Here is an 8,110-nt window from a genome sequence, read left to right as displayed (position 1 = left end):
GTATTTCTATTTAAAACAGACAAAACTCACTGACTGTTGTGGTGACTTTCTTGCAGGCACATTCACAGCAAGCAGAAGATGGGGGTTTTCTTCTCTGCGGGGCCATCACACCCTCGCCAGCAGCAGAGGAGCTCTCTGACCTGCTGTGACCGTTTGCTTTCACCCACCACAAAGAGCAGGTCTGCCTCAGTGCTCTCCCAGCTGCCTCTGGAAGTAAAAGAGAAATTAAAGATTGTATCATCTGGGCACAAATTAAAATCTTTACGGGTAGAAACCTGGTAGAAAGTCTCAGAAGAGAATGAATTATGTATTTGAACATTGAAGATTTCCTTGCCTTTATTACAGCATGGGGTCTGAACTCTGCTTTCTTCCCTGCACTTCATTACATGGTTAGAAGTCCCGCAGTAGGAAACTTGCAGTTTGAATTTTGAAGCACCTATAGTGTCATACTTTTTATTTTTATATTTGTCACTGCATTGGGTTTGTGTGGTAAGGTTTCGGTAGCAGGAGGGCTACAGGCGTGGATTCTGTGAGAAGCTGCTAGAAGCTTCCCCCGTGTCCGATATAGCCAATGCCAGCTGCCTCCAAGATGGACCTGCCGCTGGCCAAGGCCATACCCATCAGTGACGGTGGTAGCGCCTCTGTGATAATGTTACCGAAAATCATACTTAAGAAGGGGGAAAAACAACAACCTGCGCAACAGCAGTGGAGAGAGGAGTGAGAATATGTGAGAGAAACAACTCTGCAGACGCCGAGGTTGGTGAAGGAGGAGGGGGAGAAGGTGCTGCAGGCGCCGGAGCAGAGATTCCCCTCCAGCCCCTGGTGAAGACCACGGTGAGGCAGGCTGTGCCCCTGCACCCATGGAGGTCCACGGTGGAGCAGATGTCCACCTGCAGCCTGTGGAGGACCCCACGCAGGAGCAGGTGGATGCCTGAAGGAGGCTGTGACCCCATGGGAAGCCCGCACTGGAGCAGGCTCCTGGCAGGACCTGTGGAGAGAGGAGCCCACGCTGGAGCAGGTTTGCTGGCAGGACTTGTGACCCCGTGGGGGACCCACGCTGGAGCCGTCTGTTCCTGATGGACTTCACCCTGTGGAAGGGACCCATGCTGGAGCAGCTCGTGAAGAACTGTAGCTCATAGGAAAGGCTCACGTTGGAGAAGTTTGTGGAGGACTGTCTCCCGTGGGAGGGACACCACGCTGGAGCAGGGGAAGAGCGTGAGGAGTCCTCCCCTGAGGAGAAAGGAGTGGCAGAGACAACAACCCCCATTCCCCATCCCCCTGCACTGCTTGGGGGGAGGAGGTGGAGAAAATTGGCAGTGAAGTTAAGCCCAGGAAGAAGGGAGGGGTGGGGGGACAGTGTTTTTAAGATTTGGTTTTATTTCTCATTATCCTTCTCTGATTTGATCGATAATAAATTAAACTAATTTCCCCAAGTCGAGTCTGTTTTGCCTGTGATGGTAACTGGTGAGTGATCTCCCTGTCCTTATCTCGACACACAAGCCTTCCGTTATATTTTTCTCTCCCCTGTCCAGCCGAGGAGAGGGAGTGATAGAGCGGCTTTGGTGGGCACCTGGCGTCCAGCCAGGGTCAACCCGCCACAGTCACCAACAGAGCCAACAGATAAAAAGTGCTGGCTCCCCACAGCATGATATGCGGGATTTTCAATAAAGCTACACAATTGCTTTTGCTAAGTGCTTGCGGGGCTCACAGTGCCAAATCCCGCAAATTGCTGCATTCAGGCCACTTTGCAGTGCTGTACCAAGGCAAGTGGTATTAAAAAAGTTAGTTGCTTGCAGGAGGGACATATGCCCAAATGGCTGATTTCTTTTTAAAGTCCTAAGCAATTGTCTGAAGACATTTCTGCAACTCAATTCAATAATTGTAGCACTTAAGAGATGGTCAAAACTTTCTGTGTCACTTTTATTCTGTGTCACAGTTTATTCTGTGTGTGGCATACAGTTTTAGAAAAAAAAATAAAATTTTCCAGCTCCAAAGTTTGCTAGCCAAGGAAGTCCCAGAAGCAATGTCACCAGTCGTGGTGATATTCTATTTATGGATTGCTACTTCCTCTTCTTCTCCTTTACTGTCTTTAATTTGGTTTTATCCTTAATTTATAGGAATATCGTTGTTCATCTCCCAGCCTCAGATCAGTATTATGGTGTAAATTATTTCATGTGCACAGCTAAGTGTGTAATAGTTACACCTGAGGTATCAGGGGAGATTTTTGTATCTTCTGTCTTATTCACAGGTCAATTAAAAAGCTGATTAAACCCAAAAAGTCTATGATGATAATTGTTGGAAATAGACTGGGATGATAATTGGTTTAATGACTGCTAAAGGAGTCATTGGGATGCATGTCTCTCAAGGAGCCTGAATGGCACTTTAAGAGCTACATTCATCCTCGGTGTTGGTTGTTGACTTTAATGGTGTTACTCCAAAATCTGATTTGGATCAACTTACAAAATATTGCAGACAAGACAAATAATTTTTAAAAGATGTCTTTGCTGACCTTTGGTGTCTGTCTCGAATACCCTATTCAATGTCAACTCCTCTGGTACAAATTCTGTCTGTACAGCTTGAAGTAGCTCTATAAGGTGGGAATTCGCTGAAGGTTTTACATTTTTATACATTTTTTTCTAGCTTAGCAGGAAACAAATTCTATATAATAACTAGAAAATGTAGGCCGAGACCATCCTCTGCACAGGAAATTTCACTCAGAGGGTTGGACACCCAGCGAGGTCCTATTCACAGACATCTCTTTGTATTTTTCTGCCTGGAACCAAAGAAGGGGATTCATGCCAAAACCCTGCAGGATATGGAAATCTATCGGCTGTTCTGTGCTTCTACATGTCTTTCAAAGTGGCTTCTGATTTGGGGAGCCCTAAATTAAGATCCATGGGCTTGGGGTTTTTAGGTTGGGTTTTTTGTTGTTTTTTTTTAATAAGGACTCAAAACCTGCAGCTTCGATTCAAACAGGAGTCAGAAACATTCAGTACCTTTGAAAAACCCCTGACATTTCATTCCTCATACTGAGGACCCAGAACAGCAAAAATTCAGACCAAAATGATTTCTCCAGGCTAGTCAGTATTAGAGAATAGTGCCGAAGTCAGAAAACCCGTGCTGCTGGTTCTCAGTCCACACGCACTGCCTAGGCTTGGAAAGGCTATAAGGTTATAAATCTTTCAGTGAAAACAATTCCTGCATCATGCCATCAACATTGCCTAAGGACATCTGCGTAGGGCATCTCTAGAGGAGGCTCCCATTACTAGACCTATGCAGAAGAATAATGAGAAACTTGCATCCGGTTTGAAAGACATTAATGAGTCTCTCTTGGATACAAAATATTTGTTCAACACCCTTATGGGCAAAGTTAACATACAGCTGAGCTGGGGAGCTCTGGCTGAATAGGATGCACTGGTAGGTCTCGGAAAAGAACAACACACAGATCTGCAAAGAAAGTCGGATTTTCAGGCCCAATATGTGGTTCTGGCGCCTACATGTGTCCGTATTGCTTTGAATATATATCTTCCAGCACCTGCTTCTTCTCCGTCTGTTGCAGTGGGGTTTCACATGCCATGGGGATATTCTGGATTCCTCACTGGCTCTTCTCTCGTTTTGTGTTTCTATCCTCAATAACATTTTTGACAAAAAAACCCAGACCTTTTTTCAGCATCTTAAATGAACTGTAGATATAGTGACTGTGTTTTCCTCTCCCGTTCCTCCAGATTTCTTTCTCACACACAAATATATTTCAGGGTTCGGGAGTTGGTTTGTTGGTTTTTTTTTTCCCTCTCCCTGAGCTTGGTGCATCATTGAGCTAATGATGCACAGTCAAGTTATCCAGCATTATTAGATTACCTAAGGCTCTGATCCTAGTGTGCCTTACATATGTGAACATTTAACTCCTTGAAGTCAAGGCAAATGGTTGTGTATGCATTTGCAGTGCAACATGAAAGAAGATGCACTTTTCTGGCAGTTCCCAGAAAGCAAAGAAGGTTGGCGTGTTCTTTGATGTAATGTATCAATAACTGGAATTACTCTGCGAAATGAAAAATGGAGGGTAGGGATGACTCTGGACTTAATTTGCATTTTATGCTCTATTAGGGTGCTAAACCCCTCAGTAAGACAAGGGGAGTTAGCATTCCCATTTGCTAGTACAAACACATCTTATCTACCAGCAAAGGTTGCCTTCCTCTCCCAAGTAGGGTGCCAGGTATCTGGGCTTCCTCTTTTCTTATGTCCTTTCATCAAATAATCAGTTTGCAGCCTTAAAAAAATGCACAAGTGCAGTCCTTTACATTCCTCTTGTGCCTCTGCCCACTGCCAGACAACCCTCCTCAAGCCACACTAAACCCAGCAGATTCTTCTGCATCAGACTTACTCTTACCACACGGTTGCTGTACAAGCACTGGCAAACTGTAAATCTGGTGGCCCCTGCAGGTGCCTCTGCTGGGGGTGTGGGAGGGTTGAGGGAGGGAAATGCAGAAAAAGCAAAAAGAGAGATTTGTAAAAAGCAATCCAACTAGCCAGGCAGCAGATGAGAATCATACATGGCAGAGGGCTATTGCCAAACCCCCAGGTTTATCTAGTAACAGGAGCAGCCGTACAAACCTACAACAGCCAGGAAATGACGTACATGGCGTCGCTCAGCGGAGAGCCTCCCCGGCACCGCTTTGCACTGGCCCTGTGCTTGCACCCACACACCCCCTTGGCTTCAATGCTGAAACCAGAATGAAAGATGGGATTTTATTTAAACACAATTGCCCTTGGCACCATCAGACATTATCAGGCCAGTTAGGGAGAGAAAGGCAAAACTAATTAAGCTCACGCACTGCATCCACCGGCGCTGCCACAGTTGGGTGTTGCCCACCTACTCCTTTCAGTCTATCCACTTCGTTTTCTGCTGTCTATACACCAGACCTCATTCTCCTTTCAGTCGAGGCCTCATCTTCCAGGTTTGAGTGTTTAAGCATTGAGGATATACACTGTAATGTAACGTATTGCATATTTATTAGGAATTACGCAACACTTGATCAAGTCTTAAGTCACAAGAGCCCTCATGAAGAAAAATGTTTCTGGGTCCTACTTTGGGTGAAACTCTGTCGTTACCCATTAGCAACCCAAATTGTTTCTGCTACATGAGGCTAATGGAAGCTCTTGACCATTTCAAAAGCATTAGCTGAGCTCATTTGCACACTTCCTTAACTCTCCCTCTATGGCAGGCTTACACTGAGTTACTTTGTGAATAAACCAGAAAATGTACAGTAGAAGCTGTATCTTTTGCAAATGGCATATCTGTTTTACAGCTTTCATGCACAGAAGCCAGTTTCTTGAGGAATAGTGCCTATAAATTGCAACCGGAAGAAGAAAAAGATGCACTTATTTATTGCATTGCTTTCAATGAGGAAAAAAGATGTTCTTTCTCTCTCCCTCCCCTTCAAATTAAAGGCCAGGTAAAGAAGAGCCCAGCACCTCAGAGACACGGCTTCAGCACGTACGGCTTGGAGGGCTCGTTTGCTCGCTCGTTTATTGTGAGGGAAGGATCACACTGGGGGCCAGGTGCCTCTTCCAGTCATGTAAAACTGAAGACATAGATAAATACATTTTTTTTTAAGTTCAAAGCAAGATTTTAGTTGGTACTAAAAGATTTTGGGGCTAAAGATTTTTTCAAAAGGTGATGCCTCTTTTAGCAGGATTTCTCACACATGGAGGAGTCCTGCAATGCACTATATCTAGTCCCCGCTTCCCTGTTTTAAACGCCAGCATGCATTTGGGAATGTCAGGAGAAGCAAAATCCAGAAAACCTAGTCTGTACGTTCTCCCACGATTCAGTAAATACTCTGCATTGCCTCTCCAACCTGCTGGAGCAGGCTGATACCACTGTGCTATAGATACAGACAAAATGGCAAAAACCAGGTATGGGTAAAATAGTGAAAATACTTTCGTGACATTCTTTACCTGGGGGCTTTGACGTCCCTAAAGCCCTCAGAACCAGGCTTGAAGCGTGACATTTCTCACAGGGCAGCTTGTGAAACCCACGCAGAAACAGAGTGGCAAAACCCCCAGAAGGCAGGGCTGCCACGGGGGCTGCGCGGTGGCCGAGCCCCCTGCCCGGCCCCCCGCCGCGGCGCCTGCCTCTGCCCCGGCTGCCGGCCCACCCTGCGGGCCAGCTCAGCTCTCTCATCCGGCAGAAAACTAACCTGCCTCAGAAAACTCAAAAAGAAGTTTTGATTTAAAAAAAAGGCCCCAAAGAGACTCAGCAGCACATCAGCCTCCCCGCTGTGAGAGGAGGCCGAGGCAGGCGGCACCACAGGAAGGATGGGGAGGCCCGGCAGCCCGCGGGGAGGCCGAGGGGCCCCTGCCACGCCTCAGCCTGGGGGATGGCGGGCGCCCACCTCCCTGCGCAGTGCGGGAAGGAGAGCGTCTCAGCAGAGCTCAGCCATTTCTGCTCACAGCCACAGCTGAGCGTTCCCGCCTGCCCTTCCCGGCCCGCTGAGGCAGCACAGCCTGGCGCGAGGCCTGGGCCCTCTCTCTCCTCCACCGAGGTGCCGGGCGAGGCGCAGCCAGGCCGCAGCGCTGGCTGCAGCCCTTGTGGCAGCGTCCCCAGGCACGTAGCCCCGGCTCGCCGGCCAGGAGGCCCCGCGTCCCCCCTCCGTCCTCCCCGCTGGCGAGAGGCTGAGGGGGACGCGGGCCGGGTCAGCAGCGCTGCATGGCGGAGCGGCCGCCTGCTGCGGAGACACAGATGGCCGGGGATGGCAGAAGGAAGGGGACAGCCGCAGAGAGCAGCGGGGCAGCACGCCGCCGGCTCGGGGAGAAGCGGCCGACAGGACAGGCAGAGCTGATGGAGGTGCAGGGCCGTTCCCTGCCAGTGCCCTGCGACCAAACGAGGGGCCAGGCCCCTGTGCGAGGTGCTGCACCAGCGTAAGGCTGGCCCTGGCCCCACTCCTCCCTGGCACCCCCAGGACACAGGGGAAATGCTTCGCTTTTTTCCTCAGAAAAGGACAATCTCACGTGGTTAAACTGCAGCTCGTTATTAGGGCACTGAAGACTGTACTTTGTTAGCAATCTTGTAGGTGATGCAGTAATTAGCTTGTCATTCTCTTGGGGTGCTCCACGTTTCTCCTTTGGACACCTCCTGTAGACGGGCAGTCTCCCTCTGACACCTAATCTGCTAAACCTCAGGAAAGTAACAATTATTCACAGATAAATAGATCAAAAGGCAAGCCCTGGCTGCTGTTTGCAGGAGAGGGATCTTAAAGTTCTGAGGATGACAGCAATTTCACGAAGACAAACAATTTCACAAGAGGCAAAAATGGGGAGAAAAGAAAAAAGACACTCCAAAGCCCAGAGGCTGCTGCAGCTCCTGCCACTTGGGTTTCAGTGGTCGTATACGTGTTGAGCTCACATGCTTTCATCCGTGACAGCACTTGCAGGGTGTTGTTCTTATCCTGGCTAACTACTGCCAGCATACCACAGAGATATGGTGTCCCCAGACCTCTGCACCTCTGTCAAACGTAGCTGAAGCTGGTCAGCTGTTCTGAGGTGGTGGAGAGGGGATTACAGAAACCTCACTGCTTTAGGGTGTGGGCCAAATGTGGAGACCGCTTACGCAGACCAGGGGAAGTCTTCACTGCCTGTACCGGAGAGTGATTTACACGTTAGGAGCCAGACAAACACACCAAAACCCAATCTGCTTTTAGACATTGGTAGGAAAAAGTGAGATGTGCACTTGGGACATGGGATGTGCAAATTCACTGCAATGGAAATGGCGAATCTTCCGTTAACTCCTCCGGAGAGCAGGAAGGTTGTGAAGGGACATCCCCCTCGGCCCCCTCACCCCTCTGATTTTTCCCTTTCATATTCCCTCTGAGCAGCTGCTCAGTGGGGTGACCGTCCCCAGCCCACTCAAAGATGCTCCAGCACAAAGCGACCAGCCACTCACACCCTCAAATGGTCCCCAAACTTCCTTTCTCTCCCTTTCTTTTGGAGGCAATGAGCTAGGCACTTGCTTTTTCCAAAACTCTAAGGCACCTGACTGAAGGCGGTGATCCCTTGCTGAAGGTGAAAGAACAGACAAGTATCTACAGAAGCACTAAATAAAACAATGTGT

Source organism: Gavia stellata, chromosome 15 (genome assembly GCF_030936135.1).
Source record: "Gavia stellata isolate bGavSte3 chromosome 15, bGavSte3.hap2, whole genome shotgun sequence".
NCBI lineage: Eukaryota > Metazoa > Chordata > Aves > Gaviiformes > Gaviidae > Gavia > Gavia stellata.
This window is presented reverse-complemented; position numbering follows the sequence as displayed.